Below are 10,923 nucleotides of genomic sequence, written 5' to 3'. Positions count from 1 at the left end.
CTCAGAGACACTGCCAATCAATTGATTATAATAGAATATATATATTTGCCTTGGGTGGGGGAAAGTGACGGTGAAGTCAATTTTACACACTGGCATAGGTTTTGAAGCAAGACAAGATAGCACAGTAGCCAATGGTTAACAGGTTATATAGTGTCTCCGCCCATGGTCTCAAGTTAGCAAGTTAACATTTAATTAATACTTTGATAAAATGTTATTAGTGTAAAATATATATGTTGAATTCTGATTTGGGGTCCATAGAAATGGAGAAACTCCTTTGATTGTCAGACAGGTACATTCCTAGTGGCTAAAAAAAGAAAAAGTGAAAGTATATGGCAATGAAGATTGTCTTCTGTGTCTGAAGGCAGGCATTGGTCCCTTGGAAGGGGAGGTGGGAGGATGCCATATCTTATACTGACATGTGCCATCCATCTCCATCCTCTGGTGAACAGAGGCTAGGGACACCATTCTTTACCCTTCCTGGCTAATAGCCATTTATGGACTTAGCCGCCATGAATTTATCCAGTTCCCTTTTAAACATTGTTATAGTCCCAGCCTTCACAACCTCCTCAGGTAAGGAGATCCACAAGTTGACTGTGCACTGTGTGAAGAAGAACTTCCTTCTATTTTTTTTAAACCTGCTGCCTATTAATTTCATTTGGTGACCCCTAGTTCTTATATTATGGGAATAAGTAAATAACTTTTCCTTATCCACTTTCTCCTCATCACTCATGATTTTACATACCTCTATCAAATCCCCCCTTAGTCTCCTCTTTTCCAAGCTGAAGAGGCCTAGCCTCTTTAATTTTTCCTAGTATGGGACCTCTCCAAACCCCTAATCATTTTAATTGCCCTTTTCGGAACCTTTTCTAGTGCTAGAATAACTTTTTTGAGGTGAAGAGACCACATCTGTACACAGTATTCGAGATGTGAGCACACCATGGATTTATATAAGGGCAATAATATATTCTCAGTCTTATTCTCTAGCCCCTTTTTAATGATTCCTAACATCCTGTTTGCTTTTTTAACAGCCTCTGCATACTGCGTGGACATCTTCAGAGAACTATCCACGATGACTCCAAGATCTTTTTCCTGACTCGTTGTAGCTAAATTAGCCCCCATCATATTGTATGTATAGTTGGGATTATTTTTTCCAATGTGCATTACTTTACATTTATCCACATTAAATTTCATTTGCCATTTTGTTGCCCAATCACTTAGTTTTGTGAGATCTTTTTGCAGTTCTTCACAATCTGCTTTGATCTTAACTATCTTGAGTAGTTTAGTATCATCTGCAAACTTTGCCCCCTTACTGTTTACCCCTTTCTCCAGATCATTTATGAATAAATTGAATAGGATTGGTCCTAGGACTGACCCTTGGGGAACACCACTAGTTACCCCTCTCCATTCTGAGAATTTGCCATTAATTCCTACCCTTTGTTCTGTCTTTTAACCAGTTCTCAGTCCATGAAAGGACCTTCCCTTTTATCCCATGACAACTTAATTTACATAAGAGCCTTTGGTAAGGGACCTTATCAAAGGCTTTCTGGAAATCTAAGTACACTATCAGAGGGGTAGCCGTGTTAGTCTGGATCTGTAAAAGCAGCAAAGAATCCTGTGGCACCTTATAGACTAACAGACGTTTTAGAGCATGAGCTTTCGTGAGTGAATACCCACTTCATCAGATGCATGTACTGGAAATTTCCAGGGGCAGGTATATATATGCAGGCAAGCTAGAGATAATGAGGTAGTTCAGTCAGGGAGGATGAGGCCCTGTTCTAGCAGTTGAGGTGTGAAAATCAAAGGGAGGAGAAACTGGTTTTGTAGTTGGCAAGCCATTCACAGTCTTTGTTTAATCCTGAGCTGATGGTGTCAAATTTGCAGATGAACTGAAGCTCAGCAGTTTCTCTTTGAAGTCTGATCCTGAAGTTTTTTAGCTGCAGGATGGCCACTTTAAGGTCTGCTATAGTGTGGCCAGGGAGGTTGAAGTGTTCTCCTACAGGTTTTTGTATATTGTCATTCTAATATCTGATTTGTGTCCGTTTATCCTTTTCCGTAGCAACTGTCCAGTTTGGCCTATGTACATAGCAGAGGGGCATTGCTGGCATATGATGGCGTATATTACATTGGTGGACGTGCAGGTGAATGAACCAGTGATGGTATGGCTGATCTGGTTAGGTGCTGTGATGGTGTTGCTGGTGCAGATATGTGGGTAGAGTTGGCATTGAGGTTTGTTGCATGGATTGGTTCCTGAGCAAGAGTTACTGTGGTGTGGTGTGCAGTTATTGGTGAGAATATGTTTCAGGTTGGCAGGTTGCCTGTGGGCGAGGACTGGCCTGCCACTCAAGGCCTATGAAAGTGTGGGATCCATGCAGCAAACCTCGATGGCAAATCTGGATGAAAGTCTCAGGGAAGGAGAACATACAACTGAAGCAGAGAAAAACAATCCCATAGTTGGGACCCTCCTCCCAGATGATGTAGTGGTATCCTCTTGCACTGAGGACACCTCTCCAGGGATGGGAACTCTAATTGTTAGGAAGAAACAGGTATTAGTAATGGGTGATTCCATCATTAGAAACATAGATAGTTGGGTTTGCATGAGGACTTGCCTGTCTGGTGCGAAACTGGCAGGTCTCTCGAGACATCTAGATAGACTTATGTGTTATGCTGGTGAGGAGCTGGTGGTCATGGTACATGGAGGTACCGATGGTATGGGGAGGGATAGGCCAAATTTAGGCTGCAGGTAAGAGATAGAAGTCCAGGACCTCCATGGTCGCATTCTCTGAAATGGGAGCCTATACAGGAAAGATGGATTCTAACTAAGTCAAAATGAAACAAGATTTCTGGCACTTAAAATTAAAAAGATCGCAAAGCAGTTTTTTAAACTAAGGGCTGGTGGAATACCGACAGGTATGGAGGAGAACGTGGTTTGGACAGAAACATCCCTTAGAGGAGGATCTACTAATGGAGATTCTCTATGTCCAAGTAAGGAGGAAAGGATGGAAGATAATAAAATACAGGTAAGATCTGATGAGAAACAGTAAAATGAAAAAAAGATCTCATTCAATTACATGATGTAATGGGAGACAGTTAAAAAGTGATACATTTTTAAAGTGCTTGTGTACCAGTTTTAGAAGTCTAAATAATAAGATGAGTGAACTAGAGCACCTCATATTAAATGAGGATTTTGATATAACAGGCATCAGAGAAACTTGGTTGAATGAGGATAATCGGTGGGACACAGTAATACCAGTGTACAAACTATATCGGAATGATAGAACAGGTCCTGCTCTTGGGGGAGTGGCACTTTATGTTGTCGTGGAAAATGACCACCACCTAGTTGAGTTGATCAGACAGCCTGAGGCTCCTTTATTGATTAATCAGAGAATACAAGCATATATGCAGGGAGAGACGACAAAGTCCCCTAGCAAGGGGAAGTCGCTCTACCTTACAGCAGTGATACCTGGGTTTATATAGCCAAAAACCGCACATTACCATATGAACTCATACATCCAAAGATACCATATTTGGTTAACACAATGACATCTTTTAACCATCTGCTAAAAATATATCGGTTATGAGCTAATTTGCAAGCTTGCTCTTTGTAACTTCCCCTTTTTACGGGTTTTTGTGTTTGTCAGGACTTTGACACCTGGTGTCCACCTATTTGCGGTTTCAGCAGCTGTGTTCCAAAACAAAATTTTGAGGAACTTGGGTCCAAAAATACATGTTTGTTCCTTTGGCCAAGTTATCAGGGGTTATTTTTATGCGTGCATAAGCTACTTAATAAACTACAATGACCTAGCAGTTGTTAGTCTATTTCGGCAGTGATGGATGGGTTATTTAAGGGACTTTATGTCAGTTTAACCCCTTAAAGTGTTATGATAGGGTAGTGTATTAAATCAGAGAGTAAGCCTCAGGCGAATTAGTGATTGATTATTTTCCTACTTTTTCTATGTTAGTATTGATTTTGGCAGCATCAAGTCCTGGCTTTTGGGCCTGGGGTTAGTTTTCTTTATCAATGTGAAAGAAAGTGAAGAATCAAATGAAGTAAAAATCTTAAATGAACCAAACTGGACCATAGAATCTCTGTGGATGATAATTCCATGCTCAAATAATAAAAAAAAATACAGCAGTAGAGCTATGTTATCAACACCCAGTCAGGCTCAGGGGAGGGATAGCTCAGTGGTATCAGCATTGGCCTGCTAACCCCAGGTTGTGAATTCAATCCTTGAGGGGGTCACCTAGGGATCTGTGGCAAAAATCTGTCTGGGGATTGGTCCTGCCCTAAGCAGGGGGTTGGACTAGATACCTCCTGAGGTCCCTTCCAACCTTAACATTCAATGATAGTGAGAGTAACTATCACTAATTAGAGAGGCAATTAAAACAAACCCTCAGTAATAATGTGGGATTTCCTATATCCTGCACAAGGAGAGGCAATTCTTGATTCACTCTTAAGTAGAGCACAGGATCAGGTCCAAGAGGTTAATATAGCTGGACAGCTTGGTAATAGTGACCATAGTATAATTAAATGTAACACCCCTGTGGCAGAGAAAACACCACAGTGGCCCCAACACTAAAGCATTTAGTTGCAGAAAGGGGAACTACACACAAATGAGGAGCTTAGTTAAACAGAAATTAAAAGGTACAGCACCAAAAGTAAATTCCCTGCAAGCTGCATGGAAATTGTTTAAAGACACCATAATAGAGGCTCAACTTAATTACCCTAAATTAATAAACATAAAAAGAGAACCAAAAAAAGTGCCATTGTGGCTAAACAAGAAGGTAAGAGAAACAGTGAGAGGCTAAAAGGCATCTTTTAAAAATGAAAATTAAATCCTAGTGAGGAAAATAGAAAGGATCATAAAATCTGGCCAATGAAGTATAAAAAAGAAAAGATTTAGGAAGGCCAAAAAAGAATTTGAAGAACAACTAACCAAAGCCTCAAAAAGTAACAGCATTTTTTTTAAATACATGAGAAGCCAGAAGTCTGCAAAACAACCAGTCAGGCCACTGGATGATCAAGATGCTAAAGGAGCACTCAAGGACCACTAGACCATTGCAGAGAAACTAAATAAATTATTTGCACCAGTCTTCACAGTTGAAGATGTGAAGGAGATTCCCATACCTGAGCCATTCTTTTTATGGCAACACAGTGATAACAGCTTTTAATTACCTGAAGGGGGGTTCCAAAGATGATGGAGCTAGGCTGCTCTCAGTGGTGACCAATGATAGATCAAGGACCAATGTTCTCATGTTTCAATGGGGGAAGTTCAAGTTGAATATTAGGAAAAAATATTTCACTCAGGGGGTGGTGAAGCACTGGAATGGGTTATCTATGGAGGTGTTGGAATTTCCATCATTAGAGGTTTTTATGGCCGGCTTGACAAAGCCCTGGCTGGGATGATTTAGTTGGGGTTGATCCTGCTTTGAGCAGGGGGTTGGACTAGATGACCTCCTGAGGTCTCTTCCAACACTAATCTTATATAATTCTATGATTCTATGACAAGGTCCCTCACCAAAGGCTCTTAAGTTAAATAAGCTGTCATGGCATAAGAGGGTAGGTCCTCTCATGGATTGGTATCTGGTTAAAAGATAGGAAGCAAAGGGTAGGAATTAATGGTCAGTTTTCAGATCTTGCCAGAGTATGTTGTGAAGGCTAAGACTATAACAGGATTCAAAAAATAACTAGATAAATTTATGGTGGATAGGTCCATCAATGGCTGTTAACCAGGGTGGGCAGCGATGATGTGCCTATCCTCTGTTTGCCAGAAGCTGTGAATGGGTGACAGGAGATGGATGTATCACTTGATGATAACCTGTTCTGTTCATTCCTTGTGTGGCATCTGGGATTGGCCACTGTCAAAACAAAGGATACTGGGCTAGATGAACCTTTTTCCTGATCCAGTATAGCAATTTTTATGTTAATGATGGATAGCCAGTATTCACACGGGTGTTTCCTGTTGGTGCAGGTTAAGGTTTTCCACACATCGACATGTAGGAATTATAGACACATGAAGCACCAACAAATATAGAATTGGCATTAGTAGGGTCAATTGTTCATAATTCATTTATCTGAGCAATGAAAATGTCATTTTTCAGTATGTGAAGAGGGACCAATCTGCTTCACCCATGAGAACAGTCTCCAGTACTGGATGTTGTGTCTCATATTAAAATTATCTCTTCAACCAGGCATTTGTACTGCTGCCATCCCCGTGGAACCTTGGGTACATACAGAAAGTCAGGGGAATGTATGGTACATGTAGGAGACACCATTCTATCTCAAAGTTACACATCTTCTCCTCTACTTCATGTCAGATTCCAACACAACTAATTTCACCAACCCCTCCACCTTCATCCTGCTCGGCATTCCAGGCCTGGAGAGAGCCCATGTCTGGATCTCCATCCCCTTCTGCACCATGTACGCCATAGCCATCTTGGGGAACTTCACCATCCTGTTCATCGTGCAGAGGGAGCCGAGCCTCCATGAGCCCATGTACTATTTCCTCTGCATGCTGGCTGTCATCAACCTGGTCCTGTCTACATCCATCCTGCCCAAAACACTCAGCATCTTCTGGTTCAATTCCAGGGAGATCGATTTCAGTGCCTGCCTCACCCAGATGTACTTCATTCACTGCTTCTTAGTGGTGGAGTCTGGGATCTTCATGGCCATGGCTTTTGATCGCTATGTGGCCATCTGCAATCCCCTGAGACATTCTACCGCCCTCACAAACCTTGTGGTGGCCAAGATTGGCCTGGCTGTGGTGTTGCGCGGTGGCATGCTCATATTGCCCTATCTCTTCCTAGCGAGGCAATAGCCATATTGCAGAACCAACATTATCCCCCACATGCACTGCGAGCACATGGCCATGGTGAAGTTGGCCTGTGCAGACACTCACGTCAGTAATTACTACGGCCTCTTTGTGCTATTCTGTGTGAAGAGTCTGGATGTAATTTTTATCCTCGCGTCTTATATCCAGATCCTCAGGAGCATCTTCAACCTCCCCACAAAGGATGCCCGGCTCAAGACTTTTGGGACCTGCGGATCCCACCTCTGTGCCATCTTCACATTTTACATCTCCTCTCTCTTCTCCTCTCTCACGCGCTGGTATGGATACAATGTGGTCCTGCATTTCCACGTTCTCATGGCCAATGTGTACCTCCTGGTGCCTCCCATGCTCAACCCCATCATCTACGGGGTGAGAAAGAAGCAGATCCGGGACAGTCTTCTCCATCTTGTTACTCATAAAGGGACCTAAAATTTTCTCCTGGTGCTCTGACTCTCAGACCAAGCTCCGTGCAGAGCTGGCTGGTAACATGATGCTGGGCCCTGTTCCCTGAATCACTTACTGTACAGTCAAAGAGACATTAAAACCTTTCCTGACCTGACTGTGCTGTGTTAGCGTGCCAAACTGGGGAATTGGTCTATGTAGAACTCATTGGATTCCAGTTTTTTAATTGCCGGTCACTGGACCCCTAAGAACATAAGAACGGCCATACTGTGTCAGACCAAAGGTCCATCTAGGCCTCTCTTAAGATCATGGCCAATTCCAAGTTCCCCAGAGGGAATGAACAGAACAGCTAATCATCAGGTGATCCGTCCCTTGACACCCATTCCCAGCTTCTGTCAAACAGAGGCTAGGGACCCCATCCCTGACCATTGATCCTCCAGTTCTTTTTTTAATCTTGTTATAGTCTTGACCTTCACAACATCCATTGGCGAAGAGTTCCACAGGTTGACTGTGTACTGTATGAAGAAATAGTTCCTTTTGTTTGCTTTAACCCTGCTGCCTATTAATTTTGTTTGGTGACCCCTAGCTCTTGTGTGATGAGAAGGATTAAATAACATTTCCTTATTTACTTTATCCACATCAGTCATGATTTTATAGAGCTCAATCATATCCTCCCTTAGTCATCTCTTTTCCAAACTGAAAACTCCCAGTCTTATTAATCTCACCTCATATGGATGCTGTTCCATAACCGTAATCGTTTTTTTGCCCTTTTATGAACCCTTTCCAATTCCAATATATTTTTATTGAGATGGGGCAACTAGAGATTGACATACTACAGATTTATATAGAGGGAATATGATACCTTTTGTCTTATTAACTATCCTGATCCTAATTATTTCCAATAGTCTATTAGCTTTTTTGACTGCCACTATGCATTGAGTGGATGTTTACAGAGAATTATCCACAATGACTCTTGAGGTCACAACCCCTACCCAACCTCTTCCCCCAAGGACCTCCTTCTGCCTCACCTATTTCCCCAAGGTCCAGCCCCTGCTCCACTCCTTACCTCTAGGCCCAGCTCTCTTCTGTGCCTCTTCCCCCAAATCATAGAATCATAGAATATCAGGGTTGGAAGAGACCTCAGGAGATCATCCAGTCCAACCCCCTGCTCAAAGCAGGACCAACCCCACCTAAATCATCCCAGCCAGGGCTTTGTCTAGCCTGACCTTAAAAACCTATATGGAGTCCTTGACCTTGCTTCTAGCTCCTCTCCTCTCTTCCCTCTGCACTTGCTGGTCATCTCCATCTTCCTCCTCTACCCCAGCTGAGTCGGGAGCTGCTGCAGCCTGACAAAGAGACTGCAATAATTGTAGTGAGGATGCAGCACTGGGGTGGGGAGGCCAATGAGGAGCAGACAGGGAAGTCAGGAAACCATATAAAAGCAGCTGAGGGTTGGGAGCAGGGCTGTGTGGCAAGTGGGCAACATTATGTATCATACAACTTGTGGGCCCTAAAGCTAGGCTACAAAGTCCTGAAGGAATAGACAATTGTGTGGCTTATTTCTTTAGCTTTCAGTTCCCTTTTCTTCCTCATGGCGGGGGGATGGAAGGAGGCAGGGTCCCTGCAATGGGAATCCTTTGCCCTGAGCCAGGACTTGGAGGCAGATCAAGGGATCAGTTTTGAAGCTAGGACAACAGCTGAGTATCCTGGAAGGATAAGCCCCTGCGCTAGTTAGGCAGAGGGAGAGGTAGCATTGGTGTTTCACAGGGAGGAAAATAAATGGGACATCTTCAATTATGCAGCTATTTACACATGTGCACAGCACCTTATCTGGAACTACAGGGCATCCATTGCCCGGGGGATGAAGCTGGGATTGTCCAGCTGATTAGCTATGTTGCTAGGCAGCATGATCCCCATGTCATGGATGGACCGTGCCACGCAGTGATAAAACGATTTACCCAAGGCTGACATTGATCCTCTCGGTTGTATTAGCTGCAGCAAAGCTATTTGTGTGTCATGACCTGTGAAAATGCAGCCCTACTTAAACAGGAGGAATTTATTAAAACAAACAGCTAAAACTACAGCCACAAAACCAGGTTTCCACATAGCTCATTCTTCAGCCTTGTCTTGCTTGTTTACCATGGACCACATACAGTGCATATAGAGCCCAACAATGTGCTGCAAGGAATCAGATGAGTTCAGGGATTGTAACTGCTTAATACACAACGTACCTCCTGCAGAGAGCACTTCCCACCTTCAAAGGGTTTTAGAAATGTTCACTTAAGAACTCTGCTCTAGTGGATCAGATCAGAGTCTGTCTAGCCCAGTAGCCTGTCTCTGACAGTGAACAGCACCAGGTGCTTGAGAGAAAGCAGATGCTGCCTCTGAGCTCTCTGGACTCTCCTGCCCCTCTGGAGGACTTGGGTGCTGCTTGCAGTAGCTTGTGGATATCTTCATTGTACAAACTCCCCCTCCCCTGCCATCTTTAGCAGTGGAATAGTTCACAAGGTTACTCTTTCAATTATCTTTGCTGGGCTTCCGTGGTAACACCCTGTTAAGATGCAAAGAGTCACAGCAATTGTCTCAGAGTGTCTGCAGAAGACTGAAGGAGAAATGCAGAAATTATATCAGTAGTGGGATGTGTGTTAGGTGCTGGTCAGTACAGTGCTGCACCTTTTCTATTTGGCTCATGATGGGGAAAGTCCCTTTGCAAACAGAAGGGCCAAAAACTTTATAGGTTCATTTTTCCTTTTAAATTAAAGTTGGGATTGTGAAGCAGAAGATGCAACTTCCAGAAAATCAGATCAGCTCACTGATGGATGCCAAATGGGCCCAAATGAAGTCTTGCTCTTCAGACCTTGGAATCAGTGTCTGGGACACTGTGCCCCATATTCTTAATAGATGTATGGTTACGATATAATTATGACATAAGTATAATACATTTTGTACAATATATGTCTTTTCAGGTGTCATTGGAAAAGTTTTGATTTCCTGAAAAAGACTATCCTATATATATACTGGTAACATTTTTGTATCTGAACTTATTAATATTGACTACATATCTGTATTTCAAATGTAGTTACACAGGGGTAATATCTGGTAGGCAAGATGCTTTCAGGCTAGATAGCTGGTTGGGAAGGGCCTATTCAGAGCAATGAGCCATAAGGGAAAACAATAGGAGTAGAAAAAACTTTTCTCCCACCTGGTGAGCCTTCCTGAGAATGCTCCAGACAGCTGGTAAGTAATGGATACTATGACTCTATAAGGGCATGTGACCAGGCCACATAACTCTGGACTCCATCTTTGGGAGACTGTAATTTTCTCACAAACTGGTCTGGAAACCAAATTTGAAACAAAGGTTCCCACCATATGCTAAAGCTACATGAGGCAGGGAGTGACATCGTTAGTGGTTCTTCACTCCCCGCACAAGAGGAATCCTGCAAACACCTGAGGAACAAAGACTAAAGTGGGGGCAATGCTGGATCCAGGCTAAATAAATTTCTAGCCTGTGTTTGGAAACCTCGGAAATCCAAGCTGCAAAGCAAATGCAGCTTGTGCCTTGAGAATCTCCCAGGCCCTTTGTAGCATCAATCAGGGCGAGAAATGACTGATTAATAGTCAGTCTAACTAGTATATCAAGCATAGTTTGTGTTTTTGTTTATTTGCTAGGTAATCTGCTTTGATCTGTCTGCTG

General features: G+C 42.9%; 1 pseudogene; it reads left to right on the top strand.

Moving 5' to 3' along the window:
- Nucleotides 1–6,308: 6,308 nt before the first annotated feature.
- LOC115641957 lies at nucleotides 6,309–7,379 on the top strand (annotated as a pseudogene).
- Nucleotides 7,380–10,923: the final 3,544 nt, after the last annotated feature.

The sequence above is a fragment of the Gopherus evgoodei genome, unplaced genomic scaffold (genome assembly GCF_007399415.2).
Source record: "Gopherus evgoodei ecotype Sinaloan lineage unplaced genomic scaffold, rGopEvg1_v1.p scaffold_36_arrow_ctg1, whole genome shotgun sequence".
Classification (NCBI taxonomy): Eukaryota; Metazoa; Chordata; order Testudines; family Testudinidae; genus Gopherus; species Gopherus evgoodei.
The sequence above is the reverse complement of the archived record's forward strand: the minus strand, read 5'-3'. Positions and strand labels throughout refer to the sequence as shown.